This window comes from Homalodisca vitripennis, chromosome 4 (genome assembly GCF_021130785.1).
Source record: "Homalodisca vitripennis isolate AUS2020 chromosome 4, UT_GWSS_2.1, whole genome shotgun sequence".
NCBI lineage: Eukaryota > Metazoa > Arthropoda > Insecta > Hemiptera > Cicadellidae > Homalodisca > Homalodisca vitripennis.
In genome coordinates this window covers 113,509,913-113,526,301 of record NC_060210.1, presented here as the reverse complement: position 1 = coordinate 113,526,301, position 16,389 = coordinate 113,509,913, and the positions used below count along the sequence as shown (strand labels likewise).

At 34.2% G+C, this 16,389-nt stretch overlaps 1 pseudogene; it reads left to right on the top strand.

Moving 5' to 3' along the window:
• Nucleotides 1-1,089: 1,089 nt before the first annotated feature.
• LOC124361616 lies at nucleotides 1,090-1,137 on the top strand (annotated as a pseudogene).
• The last annotated feature ends 15,252 nt before the right edge of the window (nucleotides 1,138-16,389 follow it).

Genomic DNA, 16,389 nt, shown 5'->3' with positions numbered 1-16,389 from the left:
CCACAAAAAGGGGGCCCTCGATGAGATCACCAACTGGAGGCCCATCGCGCTGTCAGACACTGCAGGCAAGCTGTTCTGCAGTGTATTGGCTCATCGCCTTTCATCGTGGATGACTGATAATCGCCTCCTATCCTGGGCGCAGAAGGGGTTCACTGCGTCCGAGGGCTGCTTGGAGCACAATGAAGACCGCCGTTGTAGAAGGTGTGGAAGACACGATGAGACGACTGCCCACGTGCTATGTCACTGCCTGCCTATGATGCCTGCCATAACGAGAAGACACGATGCTATCCTGGAACTTCTGTCATCGGAGATCCGTAGGCACACTCAGGAGATGGAGACTCGTCTGGACAAGAGGGTGCCGTTCCAGGAGCTGGTACCAGACGTGGAGGTCCCGGAGGAGGTGGCCAGCTGCCGACCGGACATCGTGACGATCGACCGGAGGAACAAGATTGTACGTGTAGTCGACGTCACGGTGCCCTATGAAGACGGTTGGCAGTCGGTGACGACGGCCAGGGAGAAGAAGATGGAGAAGTATGCTCCTGTGGCGCGACTGCTCTCGGCTGGGGGATATCGGACATCTGTAGACGCCTTCGTGGTGGGGTCCCTAGGCGCCTGGGATTCCGCCAACTGGACAACCCTCAGCCGCCTGGGAGTTGACCGCCGCAGGGGTGCTGCCCTGGCCCGGCGCTGCGTCTCCGAGGCCATCAAATGGAGCCGGGACATCTACGTCGAACACGTGACAGGCATCCGGCAGTACGTGGGATAGTCGTCTCATCAACCTTCCCAATTTTAATTATTTTAACTTATTTATTGACTATTTATTATATTGTTAACTTATTTATTATATTTTATTGCATGTTTTAACTATTGACTAGTATTTATTGTATTTATTGATTGTTAAGTTTTATAGTTTTTATTAGGTTAAGTTATGCATGACCGCCTGCTTTCTGCATCTATACTTTCATAGCGTCAATGGCCTGTTATCTTGTTATGTAGTATATATCAATGTTAATATTTTGCTTGCATGAATATAATCTATCTATTTTGTCCGGCAAAAAGAAAATAAAGGCAAAACATAAGGCCCCAAAATATCTGTTCTTATCAGCTTAACATCTGATACGTCCCTCATCGAGGGACCAGTTTGTCAACAGGTTCTCGCTGTTGAAAACTACTATGGAAATTTACATAAGCGGTCATCTAATATTTATATTAGAAAATATAGCCGCCTTAGCCGCCTTTGCCTACCTTTGACGACCTTTGACGACCCGTAAAACACCACCAAACACGATGGTTGGTTGGCAGGAGGTGGTAATTGGTAAAGCCTTTACTGGTAAAGCATAATTAGAAGATCAGGGTCATAAAACTTGAAATAAAATAATCTTCAGAACAACTCGCGGGTTAATAAAAAATGTGGTGCGCGATTTGAAAATTTCACCAAGTAGTAAATTGGCTGAACTGGGAAGTTTCTGTATGTATGCACACTCGATATCTCGAAAACGAATTCATCTGTAGACATGAAATTGTATGGTGTTTCTTTTATATATGAGTAACACTGAGTTCTATGATGATGCATGTCAATCCTTGGGACTTGTAAAAGCGTTCGTGAATATTTTTATTATTACATTGGTCTTATACGTACCTATTATAGTAACGAGAACAAATACATGTATAACACTGTTATTGGGTATTTTTGCATTGTTCTTACGGTTAATCATGATGGAAGTGAGAAAATAGCTAAATACATTGTTAAACAAACTGTTTGTAATCATATGAGATTTTAAAAAGTGAGGCTTTTTTCTTAGAGCAAAAATACATTGTAAAAGACTGGAGTCAATGTTAAAAGTAGGTAGTAATATATGAATTTACCACATTTTTAGTTGTAGTGCCCTCACTAAATTACCGAAACTTTAATTTAAACCTTGCTATAAAACCTAACTCACAGATTAATGATGTGAATGTATCATGTGACAAGATATTTTGAGAGAAATATCATCTATACACTTTGAATTTTTTATGAAACTTCATTTCGACTTAAACCAGAATCTACGATGGTGCATGTCGAACTGTGGAATTCAGCTGAGCGTAAATTATGCCTATCATTCAGTACACTTATATAAGTTAATTACTCTTTGTCTGCCAGGCGGATTAAAACATTTATTTTATGTATGATTTGTATGTATGTCTATCTATACGCAGGGCATCTAGAGCATGAAATGAGCTGTATAGGTTTTTTATTAACCATAGCGAAGCCTATTAACGTGACATGTGCTGTGGTGTATTTTTACCTTGTTTTCTATTGGGCTCAGGATTTGGCTATAAGCTTTAGCGAAGCCTATCAATCCAAGAACTGCAAAATTTAATTTCTGACTATCTGTCTGTAGGTCTGTCTATCTCCACATGAATCTTGAAAAATAGATGACCTAAATGAAAACGAAATGCCTTAAAATTGTCTTGAAGCTTTATTTCTATATGAGAAACACTTGAGTTATATTTAATACATGTGATTCCATGGGATTAGGTTGAGCGTTAGTGGATATTTTTACATTACTTTCATAAGTACCTATAACAAAAACAAGAAAATAGCACTTATTACAATTTTAAAGTCGAACTCAAATTGATATTATACAGAAGAATATAAACCGCCCATGGTAACATAAAATTGACGTGGCTTACTCAAAGATACAAATACGTATCTTTTGAGTAAGCCACGTCAATTATAAAGATAATAAATAACACGATAAAAAAGAAGAGAGTATGGTAATAAAACATTATTAAAAAAAAGAATCATTTATTGCTATAAACAAAATTGAATAGAGAAGTCTGGAAAATCTCCAATGCATCCAAATTCAAATTAATTAAAAACACTAAAAATAGCGTTATTACTAACATGTGAATTAATTCCCAAATATCAAAACAACATTTGCACCAGTTAAAAAAATGAATTAAGCAATAAAATACAGTGAATATTATACGCATAGGCGTTCCAGTGGGATTTTTGGGGGATTGTAACCCCCAACAGTGTTGGATAGAGTGTTTCCTTCTAACTATAGAATTGTTAGTTTTCACAGTGGCCGCAATAGTGAACAAATCAATATGTACAGTGTACTGTAAGTTCAACGATGACAAGTATCACGAAAACTGCGCTCTATTTATTAAGGATTTTTCACATGAAAGCCACTAAAATTGGATCGTAACACAAAGTTATGCTAATATAAAACATGCATTGTTCAGAATAGATTTTTTGCTAGCATTGCAGTAAAAATAAGGCCCCAATTAAGAAACTTAGTGTAAGGCTTAAAGAAAAGGAGTGTAAGGCATGTATAATTCTAAATTTTAAAAAAGTTAAAAAAATACTATGATGTAAACTTTAAGGAACGTCTCAAATATGCGATCAATGTAAAGTTTGATCACACCCATTCTGTCAATTTTGCTACAGCTTAAGCTATTTAAGGTGTTCAGATAGCACCGTAAGCATTTTTAAATCTTATTTTACAGCTGGAATATCTCTAGCTGCTTCTAAATCTTATCACGAAATTTCAGTAGTTGAATCGTCAGAAAATGACAATGATATTCAAACCAACTTAGCCAATGCTCAGGTAAATCTATCTATGTATAACATAACTGGATGAGGCGCTGCGTGTAGTGAAAAACGGTCCAACTGCTCCGCCGATCCCCCTACCACCTGTAGGCAACAGAGCCCGGTGTAGGCATAGCGTCTTATGGCAGTGGCGTAGCGAAGGGGGGGGTCCAGGGGGTCCGGACCCCCCCCCCCCCGAAATTTTAAGACATTAAAAAATGAAGCATGGAGCAGGGGGGAAAAGGAGATTTATCATTACTCTTGTCTACAAACATTAAATTGATTGATTTAATTGATTAAAGTGACCGTAGTTAAAACATAATTGTCCTTTCGTTTAAATCATAAAGTATCAAACGATACTTTTGGGCTCGGTCTTTCGGATATTTCACGGTATTTCTATAGGGCCCGGTCACGTGACGTCACAAAGTAACCTGAACCGTAACATGGCGAACAGTTCAAATTAGCGACCACTTCGTTCAAATTCGTCTTGGAGACGTAAAATGACCGCTTAGAATTAAGTTACGACGTTGATTTTAGGTGTCATTAAACTGTAGACGTGTATATAATTATCGGAAAAAAATCAAAATATAACTTTCGGTCGGAAATAAAATACTCCTGAAAAACTCTAATGATTAGAACTTCAACTACTTCGGACTTCAGTTATTGAGGTAAACGTGGTGTTGTCGATTGAGTTAGGACGACGATTTTTGTTATAATTAAACTGTACACTGTACCTATATAATTATCGAGAAAAAAATCACTTCCGGTCGGTAAATGTGTTAGCTTCAGGCCAATAACTTTAACTAGTGTTTTATCTAAATTATTGGAAAAATGTGTTAGAATTCAACTCGAAAAATATTTAAACATCAATAATATTCTTGTACAAAATCAATTCGGTTTCAGAAAAGATAAGAATTTGAATGACGATTTATATTTGCTAACTAAAAGTGTTCATGACACGATTAGCCGTAATAAAAAACCATTATTGATTTTTATAGATTTAGCTAAAGCTTTTGATACAGTTGATAGACAATTATTACTACAAAAATTAAAATATATTGGAATACAAGGGAACTCTTGGAGATGGTTCAAAAGTTATTTGTCCGATCGGTATCAAGTTGTTTCTGTTTTAGGCCATACAAGCGTTCCTCAAAAAATTGAGTATGGGGTTCTGCAAGGCAGTACTCTTGGACCCTTGCTTTTCTTAATTTTTATTAACAATCTAGGAAAATTGACTCTGTGTAAAGGACAGATATTTCTTTATGCGGACGACACCGCTTTGTTATTTGAGGGTGAAAGCTGGGAGGAAGTGAGGGATGTGGCTGAGCGCGGTCTACTCACTGTCAAGCGCTGGTTTGATCAATGTCGGCTCACAGTTAATATAGCCAAAACTAAATATATGCCAATCTCTATACGAGCTGACGGCGATCCTTTTGTTTTTAATCTACGGTTGCATACTTGTGGTGGCCAGGATGGATGCGTTTTGTGTGAATGTATTGATAGGGTGAGTGAGTATAAATACTTGGGTGTAGTTTTTGACAATCGTTTGAAGTGGTGTAATCACGTAGCTTACATGCGGAATAAACTTCGTAAATTTATCTTTATATTTTGTATTCTGCTTAATATACTTACAATAGATCTTTTAAAAACTGTATACTATGCTTATGTGCAATCAATTCTTCAGTATGGTAATTTAGCATGGGGTGGCTGTTTTCAAAATAACCTTGCTCCCTTAGAAGTCGTTCAAAAAACTATTATAAAAGTAGCTCTGAAGCGAAATCGTACTTATCCAACCAATTTATTATTTGAAGAATTTAAAGTTTTTAACGTCTCGCAATTATATATCCGAACATTAGTTTTGTACATTTTTCAACATCGAGATTCAATTTTCATTCACAGTAACCACAGCCATTTTACGCGTTCTTCACTTCATAACAGAATTATTGTTCCTAGACTCGTTAAAGCCTTTAATTCAACATCATCTCACTATATTGCTCATATAATTTTCTCGAAATTACCATACTTTATAAAAAAACCTAAGACCTTGCACTATTAGTAGGTCTACGTACAAAAAATTAGTCAATAAATGGTTAGTAGATGCTGGGCGAGATGGATTTCGTCAGTATTTTTCCTCAATCTACACCTAGATATGCTTTTTTATATATTAAATTTCTGTTATATTTTTGTATTACAATCAATGTTAGTCTGAGTGTTTGGTGAGTCTGTACAATCGTTTTGACTGCAGGCCAACGAGGACATGTGGTGCGAGCAAGTGTGCGGGTGCGTGATTGGTGTGTGTGTGTGTGTGTGTGTGTGTGTGTGTGTGTGTGTGTGTGTGTGTGTGTGTGTGTGTGTGTGTGTGTGTGTGTGTGTGTGTTTTAGTGTGTGTGCGTGGGTGTGCAGGTGTGGTCCAAATCTCTCTCTACTTATTTCGGCTAATTTTTAATTAAGTCTTTCTGATTGCTCTTTTTTATGTAAGCCACAAGTTTTTATAAATTACATTTTTAAGTCTTCAAATTGTATTTTCTAAATAAGTATATTCCTTTCAAATTTTAGATTATTTATTAACTGGATTTACTCATGTATTCCATGCTCTGGCCTTGTATGGTTTATTTTAGAGGTTAAATCTTCATTTTTCATTTGTTAATGAAAATGTTTTTATTGATGACAATTCATTTCCTTATTTTAATTTAGGTTTTTTTTGTGTTATTGGTAGTGCAGACTGAGGAACTCGTTTCCCCACACACAGGCTGATGCCCATGTGGGGATAATTTCCTATAATATTTTTGTTACGTATTATATTTGACTCTGTACATAAATTTTGGAAATAAATAAATCAATCAATCAATCAAATACCGAAGAAAAGCTCTCTACAGATTCAAGTTTTGACGATTTTGGATTTCGCTGGTTGAGTGGTTGAGGTAAAAGTGGTACTTAGAATTATGTTAGGACGTTGATTTTAGGTATCAATTGAACGCCGACTAATACCTATATAATTGTTGAAGAAAAATTGAAAAAATTACTTCCGGTCGGATAATACACCGGAAAACTCTACTAATAAGAAGTTCCGACTACTTTGGATTTCACTGACTGAGGTATTATTTCATTTTCCTTAGTATATTCCGATCGGAAGTGATTATTTTTGTTTTTTTTTTCTCGATAATTATATATTTATTAATCGGCGTTGAATTAATACCTAAAATCAATGTCCTAACATAATTATAAGTACCACTTTTACCTCAACCACTCAACCAGTGAAATCCAAAATCGTCAAAACTTGAATCTGTAGAGAGCTTTTCTTCGGTATTTAATGACCGAAAGTGATTTTTTTCTCGATAATTATATAGATAGTCGAGTACAGTTTAATGATAATAAAAACTCGTCGTCCTAACTCAATAAAAAATACCACGTTTACCTCAATAACTGAAGTCCGAAGTAACTTTCCTTTTAAAAATAATTGTAGAAATTTCGTTGAAAAAACTAAAATTTGGAAACTGTTTACTCATATTTATAAAAATTACGTGAGCTAGATAGTATGAGTTGGTGTTTGAATAAGATTTAGTTAATTGCAGTGGTAGAATTCCTGTTGATGTAGAATAACGTGTGTTATGGGTGTGTTGAGTTCTTTCAAATAAACCATCTAAATTTGTATACATGTGTATTAAAAGAGATTTTATAAAAAGTTGTCTTATTGTAAACATTTTAGTTTCTTGACATAAAATGGATGTTGAAAAACTATGACATTTTTTAAAAGCTACTGAATTTTTTTACTAAAAATTGATTTCTGAACCGTAAACAGAGGATCAAGATTTGATTTATAAGCTGCCCCCCAAGAAATTATCCCAAATGCAAAAAGAGATTGCACGTATGCATAATATACCATTTTCCTTTCTTGAACGGCAAGAATATCCCTAAGGTTCTTAAAGGCAAAGATATACTTTCGGGTCTTTTGTTTGAGATAATCAATATGATCTGACCATTTCAAACGGAAATCTAAAATAACGCCAAGATATTTATACAAGTTTATTTTTTCGATTGCTTCTCAAATACAGGTACTGTTACTATGATTTCCACAATTATGTATGATCAGATTTCCTAAGACATAATCTGATTGAGGATTCAAAGAGATTGGCATACATTTTGTTTTAGTTATATTTAAGGAAAGGACATTTTGATCAAACCACTTTTTCAGTAACATTAAATCACTTAATGCTTCTCGTCTCACATCCGCCCATATATTTCCTTTCAGAAAAATAAGTGTGTCGTCGGCAAATAATGTTATTTTTCCGTTTAAATTTAGCTTGGCAATATTATTTATATATAATAAGAACAGAATTGGCCCAAGTGTACTACCTTGAACTACACCGTAGTCTACATTAATTGCATCGCTACTAACATTACAAATTGAGACATATTGTTTTCTATTGGTAAAATAACTTTGAAACCAAGTAAGGGCCATGCCCCTAACACCTAATTGTTCTAATTTATTCATTAACTTATTTCTATTAACAGAGTCAAAGGCTTTTCTGAGGTCTAAAAAGATTAGCATTGAGTTTTTGTTTTCTGAGATTGCATTATTTAATTCTTTATTTAAATCCAGCAATGCATTCGAAATACTCCTGTCGTCTCTAAACCCATACTGACATTGAGAAAGTACATTGTTTACCTGGAGAAAGTTTACGAGCTACCTTAACTACCTTCTCCAGTACCTTAGCAAAGACACTCAAGAGGGATATCGGACGGAAGTTGTTTTTATCAGTAAAGCTGTTTGACTTGTGCAAAGGGTACACTGTAGCCAACTTAAAATTATCAGGGAATATTCCCTGGGTAATACTTAAATTGATCGAGTATAGCAGTGGTTTCATAAAAGTGCTTAAATTGTCCTTGAGCTACTTAATTAATTAATTTGTCCTGTATTGAATGTCAGGTGTATTTTATTTCCGACCGAAAGTGATATTTTGATTTTTTTCCGATAATTATATACTCGTCTACAGTGTAATGATATAAAAATCGTCATTATAACTCATTCATAAATACCTCAATCAGTGAAATCCAAAGTAGACGAACTTCTAATCAGTTTTTCCGGTGCATTTTCCGACCATTAGTTTGATCTGTTCCCGAGCAACACTCGAAAATTGCCCTCCTTTTCTAAAGGGTTTTCTTCCGTCAGTTGCCTAATGTCCCCGAAGGGGCATTTCATTTTCTCCACAGAATATAGTTGTGTCAATTATACGCTTGAGAGAAGCTCTGTTTTGTTCTTTTTCTTTCTGATTGAGGTAAGGTTTCCGACCGTTAGTTTGATCTGTACCCGAGCAACGCTCGAAAATTACCCTCCTTTCCTAAGGGTTTTCGGCCGTCAGTGACCCAATGTCCTCGAAGGGGTATTTCATTTTCTCCACAGAATATAGTTGTGTCAATTATACGCTTGAGTGAAGCTCTGTTTTGTTCTTTTTCTTTCTTATCCAGTGAATCCAACATCACTTTGGTGCCTTCTACTCGGCCAGAATCGAACTTCGTTTTTGTAGCTATACAAGAAAATTTGTGGTACTAGAGTTGCTGTGAAAGTTGAACTTGCCTATTACATCTTTCCACTTTCTATAAGGCGTAGTTACTAAGTCTCCATATTTTTGGTATTTAACTTTTACCAGTGAACTCATTGGCAAATAACACACAAAACGTCCCACGGATCACCCGGTTTCGGACCCCCCCCCCCCGAACGAAATTTCTGGCTACGCTACTGTCTTATGGCATTTGTCGCGCTCTCCGTCCGCTTTATAGGGTTTTCGTGTTTGTAAAGCTTTTTTCCTCTAAGTAGCTTTAATAAAAAAAAAGCACTAAGTTTATTATTTTGCTTCGTCTATAAGCCAAAATTACAAATATTGCAAGGGTTAATAGGAGTACAATTCTGACATAATTGGATCTCAGGGCAATTTTAATACAATTAAAAGGGAACTATAACATCGCATGTATCCATATTATTAGAAATTTAAAATACAAGGTAAAATTATGTAACACAGTGACTTCAAAAATTATTTATTGGCAAGTAATATTACAAACGTAAATAAAAACTATGTAGGGCCTACTTAATGCCTGTTAATACATGTCTAAACAAAACTAATTTGTTTAGTTTTTTGCGAATGCCAAGACTGGCCAATGCAGCTTCTGATGTTTTTTCTTTAGCTAAATAAAATCACAATATTTTGAAAAATAAATTGGCAATTAATTTTACTAGGATCATTTGGTGACTATCTTCACTATAATCATAGCAACTAGAATGGGTTTTAAATACATTTTTAGCTAGCGTTCTACAGGCTAATATTGTTAAACGTTTAGTATCTAGTTTACATTTTTGTTCATTCAACGTCAGAATGGTGTACAAACATTTTACAATTTTCGTAACATCAGAAGAGACTCTAATTAATTTTCCCGTAGACACACAATCAGAGAAATGAGTGTAAGAGCTTAAATCTAACATACGAGTACATTTTCTATAAGCAAGTTACAACATTCTTCACATTTAATAATAGAACGAATTTTTTACTGTAAATCCACTAAAGTAATAAAGGATATTATTTTTGTAAAATGAAAAACTATTATTTTCGAGTAATCTTTTGTAAATTTGTCTATCTCTTCTACGTATTCACTGTGTTCAATTTTGCTTAAATTCTCAATTTGAGCAATGCTCATTACAAAACTTTGACTGATATCTTCAAAATTTAAAACAATTACTATTTTCAGAGGCTTGTACACTGTTTATAAACATAAGTTTCCTCAAAGCCCACTGGAATTGCCTAGCAAGAAATTAACAGTTCCAAGTGATCTTGAAAAAATGTGTATGTTAGAACATACTGAAAATCAAATAATCAAAATCAAATAATAATCTCTTAGATAAAATTTTAATAGCGTTTATGTTTGTTAGAAATTCAAGAGCAAACATCTTTCTTGGATGTTTTAAAATAGATATATCATCAATCTTCAAATCAAATAAATAGTTATATGGTAAGTATCATTTAGCATGTTAATGCACACATTCAAATTGTTCTTTCTTAGTAAACTCTTTTGGTTTTTACAATAAGGGTCTCTGGAATTTAAAACATCAAATAGTCTGTCTATAACTCTGATAAACTTTACTGTAGCCTCAGCTCCTTACAAAGTCTGAATCCTTTTTTTTTAAGAGAAAATCAATAGCATCAGCTACGCCCGAACTCAAGGTCTGAGCTGCAATTTTTACATTCATGTTTTAATTGGTAAACTTAATGCGTTTATTTGATAATTTATTTGAATTGTAAACCCTGATTTATTTGTAAGGTATTAAGTCTATGAATAAACTTGAAATGAACGTCGCCATCTACAGATTGTATTTTGTCCTTTTCTGATAGTGTATTTCTTGCTAATTTTAACATATGGCATGCGTCTAAGGTAATACATACTTTCCTGTGCTCCTTGTCAGTTTTAAGAATGAAAAATGGTTTGTCTGGTAATTTACAACCAAGCTTTTCTACAGCAGATATGTTTGTACTCGTACCATCAAATGTTAAATTTTCTACATATATTCCTACATCATAGAGTTTTAAAATACACATTTTTATTAATTTGGAGAGAACGTGTGAGCTTATTTTATCAATATAAAAATAGCTTACTGCACACTTAAAATTACCTGTCAATGAAACAACTTGAAACACAAGTGCCTCACTAGCCAATGTCTCAGGAAAATCTATTTGCATATTATTTCCCAACGTGACATGGCCACAATTCAGACCATCATTGTGGTCATATAAAACCTGCTATCTAATGCTCATGGCATCAAAAACTAAAGTTCATGTTTTAAGTAAGGCAGGTTATGAACATTTGTCTTAAGAAAAAGGAATACCTCTTCTAAGAATCCTGGATCACACTTAAAGCTCGAAATCCATCTTGTTAACGTTGATGCATTGGGCAGTAAAAAATGCTGCCGTTTTAAATAATTGTATGCTTTTGGCGAATATAAAAATAAAGTAAGTCCGAATTCTTTAATTTTTTCAGAGTGTACTACCTTATGTTTACTACGATTTCTATTGTTTATACTTTGCAAAAACATATTTAAAGGGAACCCTTCAAAATTGTGTTGTACTATCTCAAGTATTTCAGGTGCATTCATTTTTTTCTTTAAACCTGAAACTAACTGCTTCATTAACTTAATCGTTGCTACTCGTCTTTTCAGCCGCTGTTGAAGAATTTTAACTTTGCGACGAAGAAACTTTTTAGTTGGAGAACCAGGACTCTAAAAAAATATAAAACTTTTGAAAACTAAGCCTTAATGTATCTTAACCTTAATTTAAGCCTTAACTAATACATCCATTTGTATTTTTTTAATACTTTTGAGTTATAAAAATATTAGTTGAGTAAGTATGTGTTGAAATGCTTCTGGAAAAAATCGTGTTTTTACATATTTTTAATTGTTGTTTGCAATTCCACAAATTGGACAATTTCAAAGCAATAAAAGTATTGTCAAAGAATAATAAGTAAAAATGTATCTAATAACAAAATTAATTTAGTTAACTGAATATAAATTTTTAATATTTTAAAAATTGAGCTGCAATTAATCTGTTACTCTCAAAACTCATAATAATGTTTTCAAATAATAATTACGCGGAATTATGTCTCTTTTAAGAGATTTTCTTTTTGACGTGACAACGTCTTAAATTAGGTTGCGGCTCGGAGTCACTCATGAAAAAGTTTAACGCCCGGTAACGTTACGATGCCCGTCCAGTGGGTCCGCCGCACGGGATCCGCACGGGATAAAGCAGATAACTGTGGGTCCGCCGCACGGGATAAAGCAGATAACTATGTTTATTCGTGAAAATGTGGAGTGCTTAGATTCGTCATTTACAACAACTACAACAATAAAGGTAAATAATTGTACACTGATATTTCATTATCGTAAACTATGATTGATTGATTAATTGTTAGATTGACACAAAAGTTGAGAAACTGAGTTTATAGGTTATGTCATACTATTGACAAATGTTGATAGTGTTAAGTAAATTATTAGTTTAAATCACTCTGCAATCAATCGTAATTCAGTCGATTGAGAAGAAACAGCGCGTATTGCTAGTCAAACATTTAAAATAACAAATTATAACCTCTAACCTGTCATAACAGTGCGACCAAACAAACGAACTAAACCGACCAATCACCACGCGCGGAGTTAGAATTTAACTGTGTTTAGCAAGAATTTCAAATTCCAATTTTAGTAAATGTTTTATTCAACTTTACCATTTACAATAACAAATTTTAATTAATTTCAAATTATTTACAATGTTTTAGTAAACAAAATATATTTCTATAGTTAAAATTTGTGCAATTCTTATTTTCATTCAATTCCTTGTTCCTATTGTGCAATTTAATAATATTCATATCAATAAATATTCTACTGAGAAAAAGACGTTGTCACGTAAAATCTTCGCCCGTAAAACCGACTTTACAGGCAACCATATTTTTTTTCCGTTATTGACATCTGAGGTTACATTCATACTTGACGAAGTACTTGAAGCATTTGGCGCTCTTGCTGGATTCTTCACTTCATCCATCATATCCTATTTCATTTGCAAAAATACTCAAAAAATGTATAGAACACAATCAACAAATGTAAAAGCATAACTACAATAATAGCGTTTTAATTCATAATTACCTGCTCTTTTTAACAATCGTCCTTTTGTTTTTTTTTTTTTTTTTTGTTTTTTTTATGTGGATGTTTTGATAGGTAAGTTGGAACATCAAATACAGAAGGCACGGCATCAGGCTTGAGTAGTTCATAGTTGCAATTTGGTCGAAATTGGTAATGATCAGAAGTGAAGTGTTTACTGCAAATGAATCGATTTTTTTTAAAAGGGCGTAAGTCATATTTTTTACGATTTCCACTTTTAATTTTTTTTTTTTTCAACTATATATTGCTAGATACATCGATTTTCTTTAAAAGGGCATTTTGATCACTATTCCTTATGGTACAAATAATTATTTGAACTTTCAATTTTTTTAAAAGGGCGTAAGTCACTAAGAGTATTTTTTTAAAAGGGCGTAAGTCAGCTATCTCTATGGAAACAGCTGTTTGGTTAATTGTCTCACGCCCTTTTAAAAATAATTGCAACGTCACCTGTTATTGCATCATTCTGACAGAAGCATTCTCATTCTTGCCAGTTATAACCTTAAACTCTATATTCATTAATTGAATGTTGTCAAAGTTTCTTAAACTTAATATCGCTAAACATTATGAGTGAATGTATTATTGTTGGGAGTCCTAGAAAAAGGAAAGGACAGAATCCACATCTGTATAAAGGAAATCTTGTAAAAGCTGCTCGAACAAACGGGCAGTCTTATATAAATCACAATGGACAAGAAGTTGCAGCAAAGAAACCCGAATTCCACTGCAGGTAATACAATCCAATAGTTTATTATCTAATGTTAACTTACTTAATGTTAGTATTACAGTATGTATGACCAACAATAGAGCTTTCACGATAAGAATTTCTTGGTGAATCCACTAGGCCAAATAGCGTCAGATTTGTGGGTAGCCTAGCCTATAAAATAATATTTGTATAAATACCCCTGTTCTTTTTATTTGGCTCTAATAAGTTTGTTATTTTGTTTTAGATGTGTAAAGGAGTGCTTAGCAAAACTTGGGGAAGAAAACTGCCTGGATGTTTTCAAAAAATTCTACAATATTCAATCTAAAAATGAGCAGGATTTGCATCTACAAGGACTGATTGATGTTGTAGACGTTCAGCAAAGGCGCCCTAGACCAAATGTGGAAAATAAAGAACAGAAAAGTGCCTCATTTTCATATCATATTATTGTTGGTACCGAGAGGAAACAGGTATGTTTTCAAGCATTTTTATGTGTGTTTTCCATCACCGAGAAACGTGTAAGGCGCATCAGAAATCTAAAACTTCTCGGTCAAACCCCTGAAGATAAAAGAGGCAGGAAAGTCAGTCATGCTTTGCCTTTTGAAGTTCATAGATTAGTAGATGACCATATAAAATCATTCCCATTGAAAGAGACTCATTATAAGGGCAAAAAAGCTATTATTTATCATCAGATTTAAATATTAAAAAAAATGTGGAAATTGTACCTAGAAAAACACTCTGATGTTAGGCCTAAAGTGAGCCAAACTTTCTTTTGGCAATACTATAAAGAAAACTTCAACTATCCATTTGGCCGCCCCCAAGTGGACGTGTGCAGCACGTGTGAGCAGCTTAATATGAAAATTAAGTCCCCTAGTTTAAACAATGTTGCGAAAAGGACAGCAGTAGCAGAACTTCTCGTTCATAAAAACAGAAGCAACAAGTTTTACACCTCATTGCAGCACGAACAATCGGAAGTAGGTAAGAATGAAAAACATGTCTTGGCGTTGGCGTTCGATTACATGAAAACAATATCTATTCCTAAACTGCCAGTTCAGGAATTATACTACATGAGGCAGTTGTCAGTTAACTGCTTTGGAATACACAATGTAAAAATAACGATACAACATTATTCATCTATCATGAGGGAGTAGCACGGAAAGGCCCAAATGAAGTATGTTCTTTTCTTAACGAATACCTAAAATCAGTGCCTAGCCAATACACTGAGCTTCGCCTGTACAGTGACAACTGTGCAGGCCAAAACAAAAATCAAGCTATGTCAAGGTTTTGTTTATACCTGACAGACTCAGGTCGTTTTCAGAGAGTTACTCAGTATTTCCCTGTGCGTGGTCACAGTTTCCTTCCCTGTGACAGGGATTTTGGAATCATTTCAAAGGCTTTAAAAAAGCATGACCGCATTTTTACTGTTCATGAAACAACTGAAATAATTCTGCAAAGCTCATTACGCTTTAACAAGTTTACTGTCCATGAAATGATGTCGCCCGAGATCATCTTAGATTTCAAGAAATGGCAAAACGTATTTTACAAAAAATCTTGTATATCACAAGAATCAAAAGGTAAAAAAAACCCAAACTAAAGACAACATGTACTTTCAGATTAGTACTCTCTTCATGTTTCAATATGACTGTAAGATTAAAGGTTATGTTAAGGCATACCCTACAATAAATGGCATTGTCCATCACACATTTTTTTTTGTCCAAGACAACAGCAGAAGTTCTTTGCCCACCTTCGGATCAGGCTTATCAAGATCAAGTCCCATTAAAATTTGCCAAAGTACAAGACATCAAAACATTAAAAGATTACATTCCAGAGGAACATATAGAATTCTTCAACGATATTTGCAGCTGGCCTACTGTTGATGCATCCGCCGACAATAGCAGCGATTTTGAGCAGGGAGAAGCAAATGATGACTTGTAAATATTATTAAATTTGACCTAAGCCTACTAATTTTGTTAGACAAAACTCTTTTTAAACATACATTTGGATTTTTTAATTCTTTGTACTGATTTGTTTAATAAAATTCCAGTTTTTCATGAAATAGTCTTTTTTTGTTACCTCAAAATGAGATTTTTTTAAAAGGGCGATATTTTCACATTTTCGAAGGCTTATAACTCAATCATTTACAGGAATAAAGGAGTAAAACTTTGAACACTCTCTCTAATTGATATTATTCATCTGTTAAACATTTTAAAGCAAAAAATTAATTCAACTATTGGCCTTGAAACAGTTTTTTCTAGTTTTCCGAAAGTTTTGATTTTCTGACTTACGCCCTTTTAAAAAAACCGATTCAAATGCGACTGCTTGAAGTAGGCAAGAAGTTCTTTTCTTCTAGTTGCTATGACCCATTTATTCCGTATGTCTGGATCTCAAGGAAAACTGTAAGAATTTCCGCCATCATGAGAACAAATTAGG